At 40.2% G+C, this 14,644-nt stretch overlaps 2 long non-coding RNA genes and 1 pseudogene across 2 annotated transcripts in view; 1 reads left to right on the top strand and 2 right to left on the bottom strand.

The window, feature by feature from the left end:
• Window positions 1-14,644, top strand: part of LOC115152460 (uncharacterized) — a 313,979-nt gene that overhangs the window by 154,317 nt on the left and 145,018 nt on the right. The gene's annotated exons all lie outside the window — the stretch shown is intronic.
• The window catches only part of LOC115152442 (zinc finger protein 208-like), a 339,225-nt pseudogene that overhangs the window by 184,160 nt on the left and 140,421 nt on the right, over window positions 1-14,644 (bottom strand).
• On the bottom strand, window positions 32-611 carry LOC115152453 (uncharacterized). The gene is made up of 2 exons (XR_003867485.1): window positions 317-611; window positions 32-43 (listed from the first exon to the last, which is right to left on the bottom strand). It is a non-coding gene; the product is annotated as an uncharacterized LOC115152453 (long non-coding RNA).

Raw genomic sequence — 14,644 nt, 5'->3', positions numbered from 1 at the left:
CTCCTCTCTCTCCCCAGAGAGACTCATTTTAGAGCACTGACCCCTAAACAGAGATCCAGCCTGTCATTGAACTATAATACATAACAAATATACAAATTGTAAAATAACTACAATATGCGAATATATTAACAATGTTTTTGAATTTGACTTGCCTACGCCCAGTTAGCGCCATTTTGTATGATTGAACTGTCACGTAGCTGTCCCAGGTGAAATGGACTGTTATATCTGAGTGTTTTACTGTCATTCACTATACTATAATAACACCATACATTTAATGTCCCTACACACTTTACAATAATCCCTGGAAGATTCTTACCTTGTAGCTTGAATTCACAACCAGAACGTGTCAAGTAATTGAAATATTTTCCGTTCTGCTGAGAGAGCACCTTCCTAATGACAAGTGGCTCTGTATCTTCAACATTCTACCAACATCATACATAAATAATCCCTGGTAGGATCCTTACCTTGCAGCCTGAATTCAAAACCAGAACATGTCAAATCAGTGACATTTTCCTTTGTGCTGAGAAAGAAACCAAGGGAACAGTTTATTCACCTCCCCAATGTCAAGAAACTTTGTGTACTTTCTGTTAGTGATGAACTTAGGATACCGTCATTCCTGTTAAGGTTTAGAGGCACTGACCCCATGTCAGCATAATCAGAAACCCAGTTAAACCTGTTTTCGAGAAAAGCCATGGGTTTACAATAACATCTCTGTGTAGCTACCACTTTCCTGCAGTCAGATTACCTAGTGGCTTCATGGTGGAATGTTATTCATATTTTACCATTATTACCTGGAGTCCTTTCCTGCAGTCAGATTACCTAGTGACCTCATGGTGGAATGTTATTCATATTTTATCATTATTACCTGGAGTCCTTTCCTGCAGTCAGATTACCTAGTGACCTCATGGTGGAATGTTATTCATATTTTATCATTATTACCTGGAGTCCTTTCCTGCAGTCAGATTACCTAGTGACCTCATGGTGGAATGTAATTCATATTTTATCATTATTACCTGGAGTCCTTTCCTGCAGTCAGATTACCTAGTGACCTCATGGTGGAATGTTATTCATATTTTATCATTATTACCTGGAGTCCTTTCCTGCAGTCAGATTACCTAGTGACCTCATGGTGGAATGTTATTCATATTTTATCATTATTACCTGGAGTCCTTTCCTGCAGTCAGATTACCTAGTGGCCTCATGGTAGAATGTTATTCATATTTTATCATTATTACCTGGAGTCCTTTCATGCAGTCAGATTACCTAGTGACCTCATGGTGGAATGTTATTCATATTTTATCATTATTACCTGGAGTCCTTTCCTGCAGTCAGATTACCTAGTGGCTTCATGGTGGAATGTTATTCATATTTTATCATTATTACCTGGAGTCCTTTCCTGCAGTCAGATTACCTAGTGACCTCATGGTGGAATGTTATTCATATTTTATCATTATTACCTGGAGTCCTTTCCTGCAGTCAGATTACCTAGTGGCCTCATGGTGGAATGTTATTCATATTTTATCATTATTACCTGGAGTCCTTTCCTGCAGTCAGATTACCTAGTGACCTCATGGTGGAATGTTATTCATATTTTATCATTATTACCTGGAGTCCTTTCCTGCAGTCAGATTACCTAGTGACCTCATGGTGGAATGTAATTCATATTTTATCATTATTACCTGGAGTCCTTTCCTGCAGTCAGATTACCTAGTGACCTCATGGTGGAATGTTATTCATATTTTATCATTATTACCTGGAGTCCTTTCCTGCAGTCAGATTACCTAGTGGCCTCATGGTGGAATGTTATTCATATTTTATCATTATTACCTGGAGTCCTTTCCTGCAGTCAGATTACCTAGTGACCTCATGGTGGAATGTAATTCATATTTTATCATTATTACCTGGAGTCCTTTCCTGCAGTCAGATTACCTAGTGACCTCATGGTGGAATGTTATTCATATTTTATCATTATTACCTGGAGTCCTTTCCTGCAGTCAGATTACCTAGTGACCTCATGGTGGAATGTAATTCATATTTTATCATTATTACCTGGAGTCCTTTCCTGCAGTCAGATTACCTAGTGACCTCATGGTGGAATGTTATTCATATTTTATCATTATTACCTGGAGTCCTTTCCTGCAGTCAGATTACCTAGTGACCTCATGGTGGAATGTTATTCATATTTTATCATTATTACCTGGAGTCCTTTCCTGCCGTCAGATTACCTAGTGACCTCATGGTAGAATGTTATTCATATTTTATCATTATTACCTGGAGTCCTTTCCTGCAGTCAGATTACCTAGTGACCTCATGGTGGAATGTTATTCATATTTTATCATTATTACCTGGAGTCCTTTCCTGCAGTCAGATTACCTAGTGACCTCATGGTGGAATGTTATTCATATTTTACCATTATTACCTGGAGTCCTTTCCTGCAGTCAGATTACCTAGTGACCTCATGGTGGAATGTTATTCATATTTTATCATTATTACCTGGAGTCCTTTCCTGCAGTCAGATTACCTAGTGACCTCATGGTGGAATGTTATTCATATTTTATCATTATTACCTGGAGTCCTTTCCTGCAGTCAGATTACCTAGTGACCTCATGGTGGAATGTTATTCATATTTTATCATTATTACCTGGAGTCCTTTCCTGCAGTCAGATTACCTAGTGACCTCATGGTGGAATGTTATTCATATTTTATCATTATTACCTGGAGTCCTTTCCAGCAGTCAGATTACCTAGTGACCTCATGGTGGAATGTTATTCATATTTCTTATAATTTCATAATTAATAAACAGTAATTATTTTTTAAGGCCGGTGTTTCTATGCCAAATGGTTTTGTTATATTTCAGTCTTCTGTATATAAAGTGTAAATTGGGATGAAAAAAACTAAATGTAATACATTTCTACTCTATCTGAATTAGTACAAATGTCTTATTTTCTTTCAGCCCATAACCATGTGTGTGAGGTGAATACCTTTGTTTCAAAGTAGATTTGTTTAAGATTTCCAATAAACACTGTGACCCTGATTCAGCCCACTGCATTTCAAGGTTAATCATTAAAAACAATACCGTATGAACAACTTGCAGTCTCCAGGACCAGTGATTCAAGTCTGAGGCTCTGTTCCAAGTGGAACCCTATTCCCTGTGTAGTGCACTACCTTTGACCAGAGCTCTATAACACCCTATTCCCTACATACTGTAGTGCACTACCTTTGACCAGTGCCAATAGGTCTGTGGTCAAAAGTAATGCACTTTAGGGTGCAATTTGAGGAGGTCATCATTGTGTCTTCACAGGCAGAGTGATAGAAGACTGGATAACACTCAGATTCTCTCTCTCTCTGCCACAATGATGGGTTCGTTTTGTGACCATGGATGTAAGAATGACAAACTAACAAAACTGTTCTTTATTCTCCCTCTAGTGGTAGTTGGTGATAATATCTCTAGTATCTCCCTCTCTCTCTTCGCTCCTCTCTCCGTCTCCACACTCCCCTCTCTCTCTTCGCTCCTCTCTCCATCTCCACACTCCCCTATCTCTCACAAACATAGACTCTGACCTGTCCAATGAGCCAAACTTGTTAAAGAATCACTCTCTCTCTCTCTCTCTCTCTAAGTAGGCCTGCCAGGCTGTTAGGTTCATGGAATATGGAAACCTACTGAGAATCTGCCATACGGAGAGAGTTACAAATTAAAATGACTAAAATGTTTTATTTAGAAAAAACAAGTAAAAAAATTCATTAATCCGTGTTAAACAGAATTCCATGTATGTTGTTGTGTCTCTGTTTACAGGACTAGAAATAGGGTTCAATCAGGTCAATACAGAGAATGAACTATATATCCTCACACCTTAGACTCAATCAGGTCAATACAGAGAATGATTTATATATCCTCACACATTAGACTCAATCAGGTCAATACAGAGAATGAACTATATATCCTCACACATTAGACTCAATCAGGTCAATACAGAGAATGAACTATATATCCTCACACATTAGACTCAATCAGGTCAATACAGAGAATGATTTATATATCCTCACACATTAGACTCAATCAGGTCAATACAAAGAATGAACTATATATCCTCACACATTAGACTCAATCAGGTCAATACAGAGAATGAATTATACCTTAGACCTTAGACTCATGTCCACCCAATGCAACCCAACCCTATCCTTAACCCTAACCCAACCCTAACTCTAACCCAACCCCAACCCTAACCCAGCCCTAACCCTAACCCAACCCTAACCCCAACTCTAAACCTAACCCTAGCTTCAACCCATCCCTATCCATAACCCTAACTCTGACACTAACCCCAACCCTGTCCTCAACCCTAAGCCAACCCTAACACCAACCCAACCCCAACCCAATCCTAACCCTAACCCAACCACAACTCTAACCCTAACCACAACCCAATCCTAACCCTAACCCAACCGCAACTCTAACCCTAACCCCAACCAAACCTTAACACCAACACAACACAACCCTAACCCAACTCTATCCTTAAGCCTAACCCAACCCTAACCTCAACCCTAACCCAAAACTAACCTGAACACCAATGCAACCAAACCCTAACCCAACCCTAACCGAACTATATCCTTAACCCTAACCCAACCCCAACCCCAACCCAACTCTATCCATAACCCTAACCCAACCGTAACACCACTCTATCCTTAACCCTAACCAAATCCTTACCCAACCCTAACCCTAACACAACCCTAACCCAACACTAACCCTAACACCAACTCAACCCTAACCCAACACTAACCCTAACCCAACTCTATCCTTAACCCTAACCCAGCCCCAACCCTAACCCAACACTAACCCTAACACCAACTCAACCCTAACCCAACCCTATCCTTAACCCTAACCCAACCCTAACTCTAACCCAACCCTAACCCAACCATAACCCTAACCCAACTCTATCCTTAACCCTAACCCAGCCCTAACCCTAACCCAACCCTAACCCAACCCCAACTCTAAGCCTAGCCCTAGCTTCAACCCATCCCTATCCATAACCCTAACTCTGACACTAACCCCAACCCTGTCCTCAACCCTAACCCGACCCTAACACCAACCCAACCTCAACCTAACCCTAACCCAACCACAACTCTAACCCTAACCCCAACCTAACCTTAACACCATCACAACCCAACCCTAACCCAAATCCAACTCTATCCTTAACCCTAACCCTTAACTCTAACTCTAACCCACCCCTAACCCTAATCCAACACCAACTCGAACCCTAACCCAACCCTAACCCAACCCCAACTCTAACCCTAACCCAACCTTAACACCAACCCAACCCTAACCCTAACACTAACCCTAACTCCAAGCAGTAGCACTGTGGAAAGGACTTATGCCAGGTAGTCTGGATGAATAGTGATCTGCATGATTTTTAACCAGCAACTCCACTCTACTACAAAGTTCATATTCAATATGATGAAAACATCTTGTTCCTTACTTTTTATTTCTAGAAACCACTTTTCAGATGTTGTTTTTCCTTTACCACATGTAAATGTACCCCTTGACTTCTGTTGAAACATTTAATGTTTGTGTGTTTATCTTCTTGCGAAGTTTCCAGCAGAAGGGGATCCAACTGGGTATCTGAAGATACATGTGAACATGATTGTTTACAGGTTTGGTGCTGGGAACCACTAGTGAAGATACCGACACGCAGGAGCTTTCAGTGGTTCTACGGTTGGTTCAGCTAGATATGTATTCTGTACCTCATTATAGACCCATCTGTGGTTGGTTCAGCTAGATATGTATTCTGTACCTCATTATAGACCCGTCTGTGGTTGGTTCAGCTAGATATGTATTCTGTACCTCATTATAGACCCATCTGTGGTTGGTTCAGCTAGATATGTATTCTGTACCTCATTATAGACCCATCTGTGGTTGGTTCAGCTAGATATGTATTCTGTACCTCATTATATACCCATCTGTGGTTGGTTCAGCTAGATATGTATTCTGCACCTCATTATATACCCATCTGTGGTTGGTTCAGCTAGATATGTATTCTGTACCTCATTATATACCCATCTGTGGTTGGTTCAGCTAGATATGTATTCTGTACCTCATTATATACCCATCTGTGGTTGGTTCAGCTAGATATGTATTCTGTACCTCATTATAGACCCATCTGTGGTTGGTTCAGCTAGATATGTATTCTGTACCTCATTATAGACCCGTCTGTGGTTGGTTCAGCTAGATATGTATTCTGTACCTCATTATAGACCCATCGATGGTTGGTTCAGCTAGATATGTATTCTGTACCTCATTATATACCCATCTGTGGTTGGTTCAGCTAGATATGTATTCTGTACCTCATTATATACCCATCTGTGGTTGGTTCAGCTAGATATGTATTCTGTACCTCATTATATACCCATCTGTGGTTGGTTCAGCTAGATATGTATTCTGTACCTCATTATAGACCCATCTGTGGTTGGTTCAGCTAGATATGTATTCTGTACCTCATTATAGACCCATCTGTGGTTGGTTGCATCACTGCCTGGTACGGCAATTGCTCAGCCTCTGACCGCAAGGCACTACAGAGGGTAAAGCGTACGGCCCAGTACATCACTGGAGCTAAGCTGCCTGCCATCCAGGACCTCTACACCAGGCGGTGTCAGAGGAAGGCCCTAAAAATTGTCAAAGACCCCAGCGTCCCCAGTCATAGACTGTTCTCTCTTAAACCACATGGCAAGCGGTACCGGAGTGCCAAGTCAAAAAAAAAAGGCTTCTCAACAATTTTGTCATTGATTTTACATTAACTCTCCCAGTCGCAGGTTGATGTTTGTCATGAATCTTGACCTGGAGGCAGAACTGCGCGATTTCCTCTAGATATGCCAGCTGCAAAATCAAAATTGGCTGTGGAAAATAATGTTGTTTTATGGTCTTAATTTAATTTTCGGCAGAGTGCCTTTGTTTTAACGGCATGCACGTGCACAGGTCGGCGCGAGGCAACCGTTAGACCCGATGACGTGTTTCTACGCATGAGCTTAGCTAGCCAACGTCGCCATGACATCACCTGCAAGTGTGATCAGGGATTTCTATTGGAGAAGCAGTCATTCTGTCTATCGTCATACTGTACTGTCTTTAATCATGACCTGCTGCAGTCATTCTGTCTATCGTCATACTGTACTGTCTTTAATCATGACCTGCTGCAGTCATTCTGTCTATCTTCATACTGTACTGTCTTTAATCATGACCTGCTGCAGTCATTCTGTCTATCGTCATACTGTACTGTCTTTAATCATGACCTGCTGCAGTCATTCTGTCTATCGTCATACTGTACTGTCTTTAATCATGACCTGCTGCAGTCATTCTGTCTATTGTCATACTGTACTGTCTTTAATCATGACCTGCTGCAGTCATTCTGTCTATCGTCATACTGTACTGTCTTTAATCATGACCTGCTGCAGTCATTCTGTCTATCGTCATACTGTACTGTCTTTAATCATGACCTGCTGCAGTCATTCTGTCTATCGTCATACTGTACTGTCTTTAATCATGACCTGCTGCAGTCATTCTGTCTATTGTCATACTGTACTGTCTTTAATCATGACCTGCTGCAGTCATTCTGTCTATCGTCATACTGTACTGTCTTTAATCATGACCTGCTGCAGTCATTCTGTCTATCGTCATACTGTACTGTCTTTAATCATGACCTGCTGCAGTCATTCTGTCTATCGTCATACTGTACTGTCTTTAATCATGACCTGCTGCAGTCATTCTGTCTATTGTCATACTGTACTGTCTTTAATCATGACCTGCTGCAGTCATTCTGTCTATCGTCATACTGTACTGTCTTTAATCATGACCTGCTGCAGTCATTCTGTCTATCGTCATACTGTACTGTCTTTAATCATGACCTGCTGCAGTCATTCTGTCTATTGTCATACTGTACTGTCTTTAATCATGACCTGCTGCAGTCATTCTGCCTATCGTCATATTGTACTGTCTTTAATCATGACCTGCTGCAGTCATTCCCATGTGGGAAGCAGTGTCTATGAAAGATCATGTTGTTCAAAGTGGCCAGAGGACTCTAATGAGCAGTGGTGGAAAAGTACCCAATTGTCAAAATTACTTAAGTAAAAGTGAAAGTCACCCAGTAAAATACTACTTGGGACGGCAGTACAATACTACTTGAGACGGCAGTACAATACTACTTGAGTCATGCAGGCAGCCTAGTGGTTAGAGCGTTGGGCCAGTAACTGAAAGGTTGCTGGTTTGAATCTCCGAGCTGGTAAAAAGGTACAAATTTGTCTCTTATTACGAGATGGAGTTCAGACAGACTACTTTAAGGAAACTTTCTGAATGGATTTTTTTTTCTTCCAAACTGCCACTGTAATTATCCCCCCCCCCCCCCCCTCTAAAACAGCAGCTGCTGATTACAGGGACAAGGAGGACCTGATCAGTCGACCTTGATCAGAGGTACTTTGTCCATACAGGAATAGATCTTCTACATATTAGCTGTGACGACACAACAGTGGTAGGCCTGATCACCGACAACAACGAGACAGCCTATAGGGAGGAGGTCAGAGACCTGGCCAGGTGGGCCCAGAATAACAACCTTTCCCTCAACGTAACCAAGACTAAGGAGATGATTGTGGACTACAGGAACAGGAAAAGGAGCACCAAGCACGTCCCCATTCTCATCGACGGTGGTGTAGTGGAGCAGGTTGAGAGCTTCAAATTCCTTGGTGTCCACATCAACAACAAACTAGAATGGTCCAAACACACTAAGACAGTCATGAAGAGGGCACGACAAAGCCTATTCCCCCTCAGGAAACTAAAAAGATTTGGCATGGGTCCTGAGATCCTCAAAAGGTTCTACAGCTGCAACATCGAGAGCATCCTGACCAGTTCAATCACTGCCTGGTACGGCAATTGCTCGGCCTCTGACCACAAGGCACTTCAGAGGGTAGTGCGTACAGCCCAATACACCACTGGGGATAAGCTGCCTGCCATCCAGGACCTCTACACCAGGCGGTGTCAGAGGAAGGCCCTAAAAATTGTCAAAGACCCCAGCCACCCCGGTCATAGACTGTTCTGTCTACTACCGCATGGCAAGCGGTACCGGATTGCCAAGTCTAGCACAAAAAGGCTTCTCAACAGTTTTTACCCCCAAGCCATAAGACTCCTGAACAGGTAATGGTTACCCAGACTATTTGCATTGTGTGCCCCTCCCCCCCAACCCCTCTTTTATGCTGCTGCTACTCTATGTTTATCTTATATGCATAGTCACTTTAACTATACATTCATGTACATACTACCTCAACTGGGCCGACCAACCAGTGCTCCCTGCACATTGGCTAACCGGCTATCTGCATTGTGTCCCACCACCCGCCAACCCCTCTTTTTATGCTGCTGCTACTCTCTGTTCATCATATATGCATAGTCACTTTAACCATATCTACATGTACATACTACCTCAATCAGCCTGACTAATCGGTGTCTGTATATAGCCTTGCTACTCTTATTTTCAAATGTCTTTTTACTGTTGTTTTATTTCTTTACTTACCTACACACACACACACACACACACACACACACACACACACACACACACACACACACACACACACACACACACACACACACACACACACACACACACACACACACACACACACACACACTTTTTTCCGCACTATTGGTTAGATCCTGTAAGTCAGCATTTCACTGTAAGGTCTACTACACCTGTTGTATTCGGCACACGTGACAAATAAACTTTGATTTGATTTGAAAGAGGGTGGTGGGGGTGGGGGCAATGCAAATAGTCTGGGTAGCCATTTGAATAGATGTACAGGAGTCTTATGGCTTGGGGGTAGAAGGTGTTTAGAAGCCTCTCGGATCTAGACTTGGCGCTCCGGTACCGCTTGCCGTGCGGTAGCAGAGAGAACAGTCTGAATAGGGTGCCTGGAGTCTTTGACCATTTTTAGGGCCTTCCTCTGACACCGCCTGGTATAGAGTTCCTGGATGGCAGGAAGCTTGGCCCCGGTGATGTACTTGGCCGTACGCATTACCCTCTGTAGTGCCTTGCGGTCGGAGGTCCGAACAGTTGCCATACCAGGCAGTGATGCAACCCGTCAGGATGCTCTTGATGGTGCAGCTGTAAAACCTTTTGAGGATCTGAGGGCCCATGCCAAATACTTTGCCGGTACATCGTTAGTGTGACTCTCTCGAAGGGTGATGTCAAGCTCCAAGTTTGTTTACAATCTAAAGATAACTTAGGTAAATAAATACATAGGTGACATTTCTGAAATGGGAGATACTCTATTTTCACTTCTGAAATAGGAGATACTCTATATTCACTTCTGAAATAAGAGATTCTCTATATTCACTTCTGAAATGGGAGATACTCTATTCACTTCTGAAATGGGAGATACTATATTCACTTCTGAAATGGGAGATACTATATATTCACTTCTGAAATAGGAGATACTCTATATTCACTTCTGAAATGGGAGATACTCTATATTCACTTCTGAAATGGGAGATACTCTATTCACTTCTGAAATGGGAGATACTCTATTTTCACTTCTGAAATGGGAGATACTCTATATTCACTTCTGAAATAGGAGATACTATATTAACTTCTGAAATAGGAGATACTCTATATTCACTTCTGAAATAGGAGATAATCTATATTCACTTCTGAAATGGGAGATACTCTATTCACTTCTGAAATGGGAGATACTCTATATTCACTTCTGAAATGGGAGATACTCTATATTCACTTCTGAAATGGGAGATACTCTATTCACTTCTGAAATGGGAGATACTCTATTTTCACTTCTGAAATAGGAGATACTCTATATTCACTTCTGAAATAGGAGATACTCTATATTCACTTCTGAAATGGGAGATACTCTATATTAACTTCTGAAATGGGAGATACTCTATATTCACTTCTGAAATGGGAGATACTCTATATTCACTTCTGAAATGGGAGATACTCTATATTCACTTCTGAAATGGGAGATACTCTATATTCACTTCTGAAATGGGAGTTACTCTATTTTCACTTCTGAAATGGGAGATACTCTATTTTCACTTCTGAAATGGGAGATACTCTATATTCACTTCTGAAATGGGAGATACTCTATATTCACTTCTGAAATGGGAGATACTCTATATTCACTTCTGAAATGGGAGATACTCTATATTCACTTCTGAAATAGGAGATACTCTATTCACTTCTGAAATGGGAGATACTCTATATTCACTTCTGAAATAGGAGATACTCTATATTCACTTCTGAAATGGGAGATACTCTATATTCACTTCTGAAATGGGAGATACTCTATATTCACTTCTGAAATGGGAGATACTCTATATTCACTTCTGAAATGGGAGATACTCTATATTCACTTCTGAAATAGGAGATACTCTATATTCACTTCTGAAATGGGAGATACTCTATATTCACTTCTGAAATAGGAGATACTCTATTCACTTCTGAAATGGGAGATACTCTATATTCACTTCTGAAATAGGAGATACTCTATTTTCACTTCTGAAATAGGAGATACTCTATATTCACTTCTGAAATGGGAGATACTCTATATTCACTTCTGAAATAGGAGATACTCTATTTTCACTTCTGAAATGGGAGATACTCTATATTCACTTCTGAAATGGGAGATACTCTATTCACTTCTGAAATGGGAGATACTCTATTTTCACTTCTGAAATAGGAGATACTCTATATTCACTTCTGAAATAGGAGATACTCTATATTCACTTCTGAAATAGGAGATACTCTATATTCACTTCTGAAATGGGAGATACTCTATATTAACTTCTGAAATGGGAGATACTCTATATTCACTTCTGAAATGGGAGATACTCTATATTCACTTCTGAAATGGGAGATACTCTATATTCACTTCTGAAATGGGAGATACTCTATTTTCACTTCTGAAATGGGAGATACTCTATATTCACTTCTGAAATGGGAGATACTCTATATTCACTTCTGAAATGGGAGATACTCTATATTCACTTCTGAAATGGGAGATACTCTATATTCACTTCTGAAATGGGAGATACTCTATTCACTTCTGAAATGGGAGATACTCTATTCACTTCTGAAATAGGAGATACTCTATTTTCACTTCTGAAATGGGAGATACTCTATATTCACTTCTGAAATGGGAGATACTCTATTCACTTCTGAAATAGGAGATACTCTATTCACTTCTGAAATAGGAGATACTCTATATTCACTTCTGAAATGGGAGATACTCTATATTCACTTCTGAAATGTGCAGTGCAGGAAAACATTAATGCACCTAAATGTGCAATGTCTGTACCAGCAGCACACAATCATGTTGGACAACTACCACAGATAGACCCACTCTGAACTACCCATCAACATATATGTTAACATAGACTCACTCTGAACTACCCATCAACATATATGCTAACATAGACCCACTCTGAACTATCCATCAACATATATGTTAACATAGACCCACTCTGAACTACCCATCAACATATATGTTAACATAGACCCACTCTGAACTACCCATCAACATATATGTTAACATAGACCCACTCTGAACTACCCATCAACATATATGTTAACATATACCCACTCTGAACTACCCATCAACATATATGTTACACATAGACCCACTCTGAACTACCCATCAACATATATGTTACACATAGACCCACTCTGAACTACCCATCAACATATATGTTAACATAGACCCACTCTGAACTACCCATCAACATATATGTTACACATAGATCCACTCTGAACTAAACATCAACATATATGTTAACATAGACCCACTCTGAACTACCCATCAACATATATGTTAACATAGACCCACTCTGAACTACACATCAACATATATGTTACACATAGACCCACTCTGAACTACCCATCAACATATATGTTAACATAGACCCACTCTGAACTACACATCAACATATATGTTAACATAGACCCACTCTGAACTACCCATCAACATATATGTTAACATAGACCCACTCTGAACTACACATCAACATATATGTTAACATAGACTCACTCTGAACTACCCATCAACATATATGTTAACATAGACCCACTCTGAACTACCCATCAACATATATGTTACACATAGACCCACTCTGAACTACCCATCAACATATATGTTACACATAGACCCACTCTGAACTACCCATCAACATATATGTTAACATAGACCCACTCTGAACTACCCATCAACATATATGTTACACATAGACCCACTCTGAACTACACATCAACATATATGTTAACATAGACCCACTGAACTACCCATCAACATTTATGTTAACATAGACCCACTCTGAAATACCCATCAACATATATGTTAACATAGACCCACTCTGAACTACCCATCAACATATATGTTAACATAGACTCACTCTGAACTACCCATCAACATATATGTTAACATAGACCCACTCTGAACTACTCATCAACATATATGTTAACATAGACTCAATCTGAACTACACATCAACATATATGTTAACATAGACTCACTCTGAACTACCCATCAACATATATGTTACACATAGACCCACTCTGAACTACCCATCAACATATATGTTAACATAGACCCACTCTGAACTACCCATCAACATATATGTTACACATAGACCCACTCTGAACTAAACATCAACATATATGTTAACATAGACCCACTCTGAACTACCCATCAACATATATGTTAACATAGACCCACTCTGAACTACACATCAACATATATGTTACACATAGACCCACTCTGAACTACCCATCAACATATATGTTAACATAGACCCACTCTGAACTACACATCAACATATATGTTAACATAGACCCACTCTGAACTACCCATCAACATATATGTTAACATAGACCCACTCTGAACTACACATCAACATATATGTTAACATAGACTCACTCTGAACTACCCATCAACATATATGTTAACATAGACCCACTCTGAACTACCCATCAACATATATGTTAACATAGACCCACTCTGAACTACCCATCAACATATATGTTAACATAGACCCACTGAACTACCCATCAACATTTATGTTAACATAGACCCACTCTGAAATACCCATCAACATATATGTTAACATAGACCCACTCTGAACTACCCATCAACATATATGTTAACATAGACTCACTCTGAACTACCCGTCATCATATATGTTAACATAGACCCACTCTGAACTTCTCATCAACATATATGTTAACATAGACTCACTCTGAACTACACATCAACATATATGTTAACATAGACTCACTCTGAACTACCCATCAACATATATGTTAACATAGACCCACTCTGAACTACCCATCAACATATATGTTAACATAGACTCACTCTGAACTACACATCAACATATATGTTAACATAGACCCACTCTGAACTACCCATCAACATATATGTTAACATAGACCCACTCTGAACTACCCAACAACATATATGTTAACATAGACCCACTCTGAACTACCCATCAACATATATGTTAACATAGACTCACTCTGAACTACCCATCAACATATATGTTAACATAGACCCACTCTGAACTACCCAACAACATATATGTTAACATAGACTCACTCTGAACTACCCATCAACAT

Source organism: Salmo trutta, chromosome 17, assembly GCF_901001165.1.
Source record: "Salmo trutta chromosome 17, fSalTru1.1, whole genome shotgun sequence".
NCBI classification, from domain to species: domain Eukaryota; kingdom Metazoa; phylum Chordata; class Actinopteri; order Salmoniformes; family Salmonidae; genus Salmo; species Salmo trutta.
This window is presented reverse-complemented; position numbering and strand designations above follow the sequence as displayed.